Genomic DNA, 12,445 nt, shown 5'->3' with positions numbered 1-12,445 from the left:
GACCTTGTATATGTATATAGCTTTGTATTTATTCAACTTAAGGTAGTGCATATCCTTCCTAACTTTAGATTGAGCTTTTGTAAATTAGAGTAAAAAAGTATTGGTTTTAAACCAAAATATGAATAAAGCTCACAAATATCGAATGTCAAAAATGTGTTTATGTTTTTCTATCCGTCTTTAGCTTTAAAATCATATATAGTTTGACCATATTGTACCACATTCAATGAAGAAAAACCAAAGCGAAGTTTTAATTAACTTTATCCCTCCATGAACCTTAATAAACCGGCTACCGGTTAACCGACAGCAATCAAAAAAGTCGCCAGTTAACCGCCCTCATCAGCATGGAACAGATTGGACGGTGATCATAGTTTATCGATTTGAAAGTTTCCTGAGAATTTCTCGTGACGTATATGTGTCAGCCTACATGGCTATGTAATGTGGCTTGCATATTCGAAAGAACGTCATTCTATCTCTTAACAGTTGATTATATATTACCCCATGTGGCGTTTAATGCGATTTCGCGCAGAAATAGCTACCGAGTGATCTTTTCAAGTAGGTAAAATTGATACACTTATAGAAAAAACAATCGACAATTTTCAACATAAATCGCCAGCTTAAAGTTTCAATTTGTATTTGCTATATGTGCGATCGGAAACGTTAGCATCGCAGTATTTTATTGGACTCTACCGTTTTATTTCACCTCTAAATTGATTTTCAAACATGAAATGTTAATTTTGAAAGAACGATTTTTAAATTAAAACTAGATGCGTATAAGCAAGTGATTAGTGTCTCCACAAGATTTACATTTTAGCTGGCAAGGTATTGTTGAAATGTTTTCAGAAAGATAAGAGCCAGTCTAAACAAGGTTAGAATGACGGACAGACGCTCAGAACTTCTTCTAATTAAGCTCTCTGCGATCCGATCAAATAACCCACAGCAATTTAGAAAATAAATAGTTTGGTAAATGTATATGTCTATTTAGTGCTACGGAACACATTATTAATTCTTCTTTTGGGTAAATCAACAATTATTTCTGTGAAGCTCAGTAAAATGAATGAGCAACTATCGATCGACACATAAATAAAGATGGACGTAGATATGTATCGATGTTTTTTTAGCTGGATCATTTGGAAAACGAGTAGTTTCAGTAGAGATATGCATTCTCTCCTCCATAAGACTTTTCATTTGGGTTCCGGAAGAAAGCGCGATATACAGGGGACGTTCTCTTCCTGAGACGACCCTTTGTCTTGTAGTGCCCGGTTTAAAGCACCTATCATGTACCTTATTTAACGCCTCGTGCAAACTACTTATTATGTTAAAGTTTAGCGCGGGATCGAACCTGCTTCCTTGCGCCAATGTTTCGTGATTTAGTTTCATTGTGTCTCGAACAAACACTTCTGAATTAATCAACGATGATTCACATAAATGAACTCTCAAATGTCATCAATATCGTTTCATACATATGTTCTCTAAACGGGTAACAAGATGATTAAAACTCGGTAAAGATATAGTTTAGATGAAAAATTCTGACCAAAATACATCAACATTGGAAGAAACATGTGACCATTGGAGTGTTAAATCTAAAAGTGCTTTTTCTTAATTTGACATTTTGACGCACTTGTCCCAGATTTGTATACGGCCAATAAATTGTCAACATTGATATTACTGAATTATCCTAAATATTTACTCTGGCGTAATAAAAAGGCTGATCTAAGATGCGTCGTTGTGACCTAGATTCGAACGCACGTCACCAAGAATCAAACTTGTCCTAGTAATTAGAAAGATAAACGGTTTGCTTAAGTTTAATTAAGATTGGGTAAAATAGTCTGTATATAGGTAACGAGCTAAAGTTGACGACACACTGCGTCGGATATAGGATGAATACAAAACCTCACCATGACCAATTCGTGCTCTGGTGGGCTAATAAAAAGGCTGATCTAAGATGCGTCGTTGTGACCTAGATTCGAACGCACGTTCCAAAGATTCAAACTTGTCCTAGCAATTAGAAAGATAATCGGTTTGCTCAAGTTTAATTAAGATTGGGTAAAATAGTCTGTATAGAGGTAACGAGCTAAAGTTGACGACACACTGCGTCGGATATAGGATGACAACAAAACCTCACCATGACCAATTCGTGCTCTGGTGGGCTAATAAAACTAATATATGTTTCTTGTGTTGAACTATTACGATACATATGAATGCAAGACAACACTTTCTATGTAGTTTAATACTGAGGGTTTAATATATATTCATGTTTATACAAACCTTACCTCATCTGGAGTTAAATGATCGGATAATCTTTTACGCGGTTCTCCACACATTCACTGCATAGTATAAAGTAAACAATTGTGTAGTCAAATTGTTTACAATCGTGAGTGGAACAATAAATTATGCTCATTTGATAACAATAGAATGTTTGCAAAACTGTAAGACAACCACAGTTGCAAAAGAACTTGAACAGGTCCGATATTAAAAACATCAGCGCAATTACAATAGCCTCAAACCAACGAGGCATAAGTTCGGGTTATTGATATGAAACTTATATATCATGTATGATGTTTTAAAAACACATGTAAACCGCATTTGTATACGAAAACCGATGTTTCTACATTTGTGAAAAAAGACAACTCAACAATTATCTCACGTTGTTGACGGATTATTAATTTCGAGACAAAATGTCATTCACAATACATGTTTATCTGTAACTATATCTCACTGAAATCAATCCTTGCATGTTATACCTTTTGATAGCAGTACACTTTATGTTTTTCTATAAAACTTTGAAACTAAATCTTTTTCAGTGTCAGTGTTCCAATTAATAAGCAAATGTACTGTTATTTTTTATAATTACGTTCACTTTGTTGGGAGAGAATTAATTTGCCAATCTGAGCCTTGTAAATGATAAGGTGTTTTATTGAAAAATAGGCCCCTTTACTGTAACCATGTATGTATTGTCAAAGTGTAACTTCACTTCCGTATTTAAACAAATATGATAATTGTTGAATCGATTTTTTAATTTAAACATATATGGGTTTGTAGCTTACAGAAAGAAAATGTTATCGGCAGGAGTTTGATCAACACGTGTGGCTTTGACTTCATCGAATAATGCTTTTAGCACACTCTCTTGAAGAGCTTAACATTTTAGCCCTGTTCCATTAAGCTCTAATTAGAGTATAAAATATATGGAGTGGACAGAAAATTAATGCTACGGGGAAAATATTTTATGGACAGATTTTCAGACGACGGGTTAGTATGTCGCTCCATTTTCTTTTATATTATTGTACCATGCTGAGTTTGGTATTCAATGGGGATGTAATGTCGCACGTCGGTGTAAATGACAATGCCTCTGGGCTCGTTTTGTAACATCACACGTCTTTTTAGGTGACAATGCCCATGGTAATCAAATACCACACGTTGGTGTGAATGACAATTCATGCTTTGTCCACTGCCAGTGTACTGAATCACGTTAAACCAGATCCAAACTCGATTCTGATTAAAGAAGATGCAATCATATTAACAACATAATTATTAAGGCAGAAAAGCCAGTTTCGTGCATTGACCATGTAATGTCGCTATTGCTTCTTACGTGTTTGAAAACTTAAAATAAGAGTATTTGAACTTGGTTTCCGTGACCGGATATTCATCAGACTAAATCAAACTAAGTAATTCGTGCCAATTCATGGCCATGTGCTGTTCAGTCTCACGAAATATCAGGCAACTTTTCATCTTGTCTTTATATATTTTTTTTCTAATTTAATTGGGCTTATTTTTTATCTGTAGAGTATATAGTGGGGTAAATATAATGTGTTGAGGTATAATGAAGTAAAACATTGTCAACTATGACCATAATTGCACTAGAACAACAGTTGATTTGACTTTGAACCGATATTTATTGAAGGATCTTTAGTATCCATCTTATTATTTTTATACGTTTACTACTAAGTTTTATTAATATATAAATATTAATTAATATGTTATTCAGATATTAACATTACGATCTTTATTTATCAGATTTGTTGCGTTTTAGTAATCACATAACGGTTAAACATGATCACTATCTAAATGTATTTTCCGTCATTCTTCGCGCGGAGCTTTGAACTGTTCCAAGCATAGTTTGTTAACGTATAATGGCAGTTAACCCAAGTGCTTTGTTTATTTTTCTTGTCAGATAATGGGTTAAATTTAATTCCTAAGGATTTTACACTTATAAATTAAGTACGTAATAAAGTATTGTTATCAAACTTCAGTCATATCAAATATTCAATGTGTAACAAAATTCGTCAATTATTGTAAGCTACTCTAGTTTCGACAATAAGATTAACTTTGTTCTTCGAAAATACAATTATTTCGGTGGTTTGACTTTTACACTGTAATTACGTGCACATTAACAATACAGATCCGTATTCACATTTTGTTTGGTTCTCTCTTATTTCTTTTATCAGAGCAACCGCAATATTTGTTAAAACTACCCTAAAATAGGCGCATATCTCCACATACTAAGTTTCACCAATCTAGCTTTAGCACTTTTATAAGATTTTGCAGAAGGGTCCAGAATTTATGATGTACGGACGGACGGCAGGACTGACGGATTAAACTTGAAAAACATTCATATTTCCGATATGTCCCTAAATCTTCATAACAATGGTCATCAACCAAGCAAACGCGCATAAGCTTAAAATCCAGATTAAAGTGTTCAAATAATAATGTTACCATAGCGGCGTTCTTAGATGTATGAGCCATTTAAAACCAATTATTTTGATAAATGCTCTGGGCGTTTTATAAATAAGTTAAGCGTAATTTGCCAGATTATTCCCTTCCATATACATTTTCAGATAATAAAGAAAATTGCTTGTCAACGTGAATATAACGTTTAATGGATTCAAGCTGTGCATTTAACATACTGGCAAAAAATTAAAGGGACTTATCGGCTGGCATAAAACTCTCGTTTCAGTTTCGGTTTCATATTCGTCGAATGTTGAAGTCAAATCATGAAGCCATATCGCTAGTTATTATTGGAAGTTAACGCCATTAAATTGTTTGCAAACCAACGTCATAATATTACAACTGTTTAATGAACAAGTATTAAATTGATAAATAATTAATTTGAATAAGTAGTCGTTACTCATGATATGAAAACCCAGTTTTGTCGACGGATCATGCAATCAGAATGCAGCTGTCACGCTTAAATACTAAAGTGTTATTATTTCTAAATAATTACAATTATAAATATGAAAGTTTCAATAAGATACGATAATGAATGAAACCAATGATATTCCACAAGAATAACAAATATATAAGTATATTGATTTTGTGAAAGTTCTTTAGGCTTTACACCATCAACAATATTTGAATTCGTTAAATAAACCGTTTTTATCTGGATTTAATGTCATAACGATACAAAACTTGTTATTATGTGCGTTAAAAATGTATTTTTCTTATACAAAAGAAAAATGAAAACCCGGTGCAAATATAGCAGAAAGAGTAAGATGAATCAGGGTAACAAATCCGATATGACAATGACTTCCAGTAATAGCTGTTACATCACGATTACATTTCCCTGCAACAAATAGCTTCCACCGCAAGAACTTTAGTACATAAAGCAGCAGTTACAACAAACCATTTACAGAAACCTTTCAGCAAATGTGTTAACAAGCTGCCTCGGCTTCTTCATTTTGTATGATTTAAATTAATTTTACCCCCTGATGTCTACTGGAAACTGTATTGTCATCTCTTTTTTCATAAATTGAATTATTTCGCAATGATAAGGTAATTATTACAGCAATTATACATGGATAAAGACATTCGCAGTCACAATCACATCATCATTTAACGACTGTTGAGACTCCAAAGCTATTTATAAAGTTGAAACGTTGTACATTAAATGCTCTGTTGTCATATAGCAAATATCAAATCTGTGCTATTTGTGGTTTTATATTTGTTGGTATTATTCAATATAAATCATGCGAATGCCACATCCCAGCAGGGTAATGTTTGACTCAAGGGGCATTATGTGAACAGCTTTTGTAGAGGGCCATCACCATTCGATGTCAAACACGAACTATAAAAAAGGACTCGTGCTCTTGTGATTTATGAGTCGAATACTTCGGTAATATAATATTTTATCATAATTATTGAACGATTTCTTATAAATAATTCATACATTGAATTAGGTCCTGCTTTTATCTCATGGTATGATGTACAGGATGACTGGGATATATGATTATATATATATATATATATATATATATATATATATATATAAAAGCAATGAGACTTGTGGCTTCAGAGAACACTATGTCTGGTATTTACACTTATGTTTATATTTATCAATAGAATCCTAGGGTTAGGTTTGTTTTGACCCAGAAGCGTTTTTATGAACAAACCAAGAAGAGGTGGACTATACAATGGCACACACCAAATGCTGTCCTGTACCGTTTCAGACGATTTTCTTAGTATTTTACTATGAATGTCTATAAAAGTCTGGAAATTACAAAAGACCCTAAACGGGTTAAAGCCCCGTTGTATAATTTGAGTACAAGTAATTGGGGGCCACAATGCGATTTTATATACCAAATATTAAAACCCGCATAATTGCTGTTTCAGAGAAGTTTTTTAAGTAATTTATTAAATGTTTTTAGGAATTTTTCCCACTATCTGATGTCTCATATGACATGTCAAAAGTGTGGGCTTTCTGTTTCGGAGACGTGAATTTTAAAAAGTTGAATTCGCTTAATTACTCTCTTCAATTGATAAAACCACAGAGCGTTGCCACGTTTGACACCTGAGGCATAATTGGAGAAATGTTGGCAGGGGCTAAATATTATGTTTTAGGCCACAACTCTGGACTTAGTTTTTCACAAAATAAATATGCAAAAACAACTATGTTGGTTAAATCCAGAGGGAATAACTTAAATACACTTGGTTGAGGACTAACATGCAATATTTATGTCAGATACTAACATTTTAGAATTTGTTCAGTATACATAAGACATAACACTTACCCGCATGGCAAAGACTTCTGGGCCATGGTTTAAAACAATACTTAGTAGTGGATGTAATATCAACTATTATTACTCTGGTCCATGCGTTTTGAGACTACTTTTTACGTAATGTAATTAACCGCATATGACACAATTAAAAGTAACCCCTTTCGCGCCGCCAGATCAATTTTACGTATCAAATAGTGAACGCCTGCACCGCTGTTTTAGAGAAGGTCATTTTGAAAAGTTAAGTGTTTACATCCTATTTAAGCTTTTATCACCTACATATGCGGCGGACATGAACGAGTTCCTAAAAGGGTCACTAATGTTACACGTGACAATAGTAACAAAAAAGTAAGAATTAAATCGTCTCAGCGGTTAAGCCGGTTTTATAATTTATATAGGATATCAAGTTAAGATTTAATGTCAACACTGTCCTATTAGGTTATAGTCACAGTGACGTAATTGATATTAGTGGCAAGGTCAGTGCAACACATCTTACAGCAGTTAAGTGGTGTTATTAGCAGTGTTAGGCTGCCGGTGTGGTACTGTTTTGCAATAATATAATACTCCAGTTCGTCTTTAATAATTTTCAAAAAGTATCAGAGTAAAGTTTCAAATTTGTGTAATTTTTGTAAAATCGGAATTTTCAGAAGCATCAATTAACTGGATATTCAGGTGATATAATAAATGTGGGAACTCTGGTCAAGGTTATTCAGAGCGAGCAGGGCATTCACAATATGACTACAGCATCACCAATGGCAGATAATATATGTACAAAAGTTGTTTTTACAGAAACATGTGTGCATGATGTACCATCCCTAATAACCGTATAAACAACGTTATGTGTCATTCTCTATAGCAATATCTGTGTTTTCAAATCTTTTTGAAATATATATGTCAGACGACATCTTGATATGACACGGGAATGCACCTGATGTAGCCTTATACACTATATTGATATGTATCCATTGTCACAATAGGAACATACATCTTTGCAACAATACTGATAACAAGAAAGAGACAGACAGTAGAAGGCAGAGAGGCAACACGGGTTGATGATCAATCTGTTCTTTGTATTGCAGTGAGCACAACAGTAAGGTTGTTTTGAAACAATGAGTAACGAAACGGTTTCCAGTGAGGAAACGTATTTAAATATCTTTGACATTTGAATTATTCAATATAGCAAACTATGAAATGTTAAAAACTGAATCAATATAGGAAGTCTTCTTCTATCCACTACTTGTATAAATAACACACACTAAAAATATAAATGATACCACCTTGAATAACCGCATGTGATCGGTAAATGCGAATGTTTATTTTTTCTCTTTTCCGCGTTTTAATGCTCTACCTTACAAGATGACATGAATCAGTAAAGTGAAGCTATACGAATATAATGTTTTTGGATCTCAACTGTTGACAGAGCTCAGGAAAACGTATTATGTGCAACACGGGCTTTGTCAAATGATTGAAACAAACATAACACTAACACTTTCACAATGATTCCGTTAATCATGACTCAAATATTGTTAGGGTTGTTTTGCTTTTGGATAACGTTTAGACGAACCTGTAACAACTAGGTGTAAATGATAAAACGGAAAACAATTCGCCTATTACCTGTCTACATTTAAAACCAGTATGGTTGCTCGTTTTCCCTACTGAAAGATGCTGCAGAAAAAGGATCCCCTCTCATTGATATCCTCGGCGCAAAAATTGTGACACATATTGTAAGGGATAACCAGAATATAAAAATTATAAAAGGCATAGCCTTTAATGGATTCGATCTTCAATTGTCCTGGTTTGCGGATGATACAACACATTAAATAGACATTACTGAACAATCATGAAATGAATCACTTAATGTTATACAATGTTTTGCAACTAGTTCAGGTCTAAATGTAAGAATATAGATTTCATACCATAAAACCATTAAAAGGAAATTACATTGGATGCAACACAGCTTTAAAATGCATGAAAAACATGTTCATGTTTACCGGTGAACACAATTAAAAAATTGTAAGTATTTATTTCTATTGTGGAAACACGTATTGTGTCATTATTCATTTGATCTCATAATTGCCTTACCCTTCCAATTTCGAATGAAACATCGGATATATATCATCAAACTACATTTGTATACTTACACACTCTGTCATTCCAGCTTTCATTTTGCGTAAAATATATCTGACATAATTTCAAAACCTTTTTGGGTAGATGTTTAAAAAAAGTTCTCACTTTATTGAGATTACTAAGTAACACCAAATAAGTATTGTATTTTCCATTGTTTAAATCTTAATCTTTGAATCTGTTAATTGAATCTAATCGAAAAATTAACGAAAAGCTCTTTAAGTAATTGTTCGTGGCTCGAATTGATTGTATAGTTAATTATGGAAGGTTCCAAAATGAAACCTTTATTTATGTTGATGAATTTTACAGAATGTACAATATGAACATATACATGGAGTGAAAAGTGCAAAACATACAGCTATGACAATATATTGTGTATATTGTCTTTAAAACGTAAGAACTTATTCTGAAAAAACAATGTGGTGCTACAAGACTGTACACTTTCATGAAGAAACATCAATTAGAGCAAAATTGTGCACAAAACTCAATATCATAATTAATGAAAAATAATGCAATTGCATATTTTAGCTACCCTTTTAAATAACAATAATCTCAAGGTTAAGTTATTCCAATACATTGATTTAGAGGATACTATGAACAAATTGTTTTTGTGATAAAATGGAAATTACTGATGGACCATTATGTTTATTTTGCAAACATTATGAGGGAAATGTAGATAATTTATTCTGGGAACGTCGGATCGGATATCTATAGAAATTATTAATGGGATCAACATATGATTAATGCACTTTCAACACCCCAACAAATGCTAAAAAAGGTATTATAACTGATTCTGATAGGGTATGCGGTCCTTTATGGGAGGAACCGTTATCATAAGCATACATGCTATTGTCAATGTGGGAAATTTCCATTGCGCCATTATGACAGGGAAAGATGTCCAGAGGGCTTTATTGTACCATCTTCTGGTAAACATCTCTTACACAGCCATAGCCGAAATGACAAAGGAAGATCCTAGGATTCAGATACTGCTGAATCATGCAGATGAGTTTTACTCTTACCTTCCTATGAGTGTGAGTGAGACGAGCTAGCATATACTACATGTTCTGCGATTTATATCATATCGAGGGGGCTACAGAGAAGAAGAAACATGAACGTGTCCATACCTCATTAACAGGCCAATTATGACTGAATTATCAGCTTAGTCATAGCATGATGTTGATCAGGGCGGACCGTAAAGGCTTTTGGCTGAATCATTTGCATCTGATCAGTCAGGCGATTAGAGACCATGCTGAAGACGCATCGAGTGAGGATGTGATGAACTGTATTCCTGAAACTGACTGTTACGTGCTTAATGATGGCTCTTTTCTCCCTTGTTTAAATGGGGGAAAAAAGGGCGACACATATAACGTAATAGAGGAGTCTTTTGCAAATTTCACTTAAACGCATTATGGAGTCGTAACAGTGTTGTTGATTGGTAACGAAGATGGTTCTTCAATAAAAGGCAACACACACCAACGACGAGGAACAAACGTAAACCAAATTTGAATTTAACCAAAGAAACATAATGCTCTAGTAAAATGGAGCTATTTTTGTCTCGTGAATAAAACAATGCATAAATGATTTCTCTGATCAGTGCAGTTCTAATTAGAAAGTGATGTTAAGTCCTTCCGTAACTAGGGGTTGAAAACGTTGATATTGTTAAGCAACAGCGAAACGATCACGTCATAGCACCAACATTTTGGTGGGCGAGGATACATATTTGCTCATCTTGTTCCTACATAACTCCAAAAATGTCAATTAGACCATCTACTGCCGCTCTGACGTAAACAAATAGTCAAAAGAACACAAAGTGTATAATATTAACCCTTTTAAATATGTTTTACGAGACGAAGTGTGCAATAAGTTTGTTTTTGTTTATGCTTACTCCGAATTGGATTGATATAAAGGATAGTTTGCATCTGAAAATTTCAGTATTTTTGGCAATTAGTAAAACCTGTCTCTATCATGAAGTTATTTGCTAGTTCATTACTCTTTCCAAACAAATCTCAACAGGTATCAAATATTGGTAACTGCTTAATGATGGATTTGTTCGGTGGCAAGCCTTATGATTCACAATAATTGCTACGAATCTTTCGTCACCCCTAGTTCGACTTCCACAACATCGTATTCAGCGGTATTTCATAGCGAACGCGTATGCTAGCACAACATGGTATGGATAGGGATTGCAAATGATATGAAACCGCCAGATTGGGGACGGAAACAGGACAACGACCAGTTAATTCGAAAACATGACCCAGCACAATTCTGCAACTGAAGAACAATCGAACAACATCCCTTGTAACATATACGTAGGCTGTAAATCATCTCGATGCAGTTGCAGACGCTATTGACTCTCCTGCACTGCTGTTTGTGGACCTTTCCAAACTAAAAAATGTGATATTCCAAACAATTAACAATAGGCCGGTACTGAAGAGGAGGAGGACGACACCGTCATTTTAACGCTCTTTGAAAAATACTATGGACAGAGGAGACGTTATCACTGGTAAAACTAGACAGCTGAATTTGATCAATTTGATTTCATGAGTTTTCAACTTTTTATGTATACTAACAATTATTAAAATGTCTCTTGTCTCCCAAAGTAAGGTGCTTGATATATTAAGTATTATTTTTCTGGCACAAGATATGATCTGGTTCAAGCTGATGTCATGCGTATTGTGTCGGTAGCCAATTTTCACGCAATGGTGGATTTTTGTGTAGTTTAATAAATTTACACTTATTTAAATGTTAGTCTAAATGTGTTATTTGCCCCTTGAAACATAAAAAACAAATGTATGTAGACAGAAACATTGGTATGATCAAAAAACGGTTTTGGCGGTCATCTTGAAAAAAAACAGCACTTTCTGAAGGTCAAATTAACTGTTGTTATACAGAACCTTCTACCCCACCAAAATCAGTAAAAATACTTTTTGCAGCAATTGTTAGGGGGTCAACGTGTATATTTGACCAGACTATATTGACGAAATGCTGCCAATGCAAGTTGATCGTTTAATTTATATTAAACTTTTATTCTATTTGGATATTCAACAAAGTCTCATAGAGCCATAGATAACGCTATTCGGTGTTTAAAGCTGTGATTATGCACGTGAAAAAACAATGCATGCATATCGAGAATAAGAAGAGCCAAACACTATTCAAAGAACATGTTGATAACTTTAGTAAAATATCACTTTTAAAAAGATGCTTTAGAATCCAATGACAATGGAATATTTATTGTTAAATAACATGTCTCACAAACTTAGAATTTAAATGTGGTGACGGTTGTAGGTTATTTGAAACTTTAACAAATACTATTTATAGCGTTCTGTTACTTAAAT

Source organism: Dreissena polymorpha, chromosome 6, assembly GCF_020536995.1.
Source record: "Dreissena polymorpha isolate Duluth1 chromosome 6, UMN_Dpol_1.0, whole genome shotgun sequence".
In the NCBI taxonomy this organism is placed as follows: Eukaryota; Metazoa; Mollusca; class Bivalvia; order Myida; family Dreissenidae; genus Dreissena; species Dreissena polymorpha.
This window is presented reverse-complemented; position numbering follows the sequence as displayed.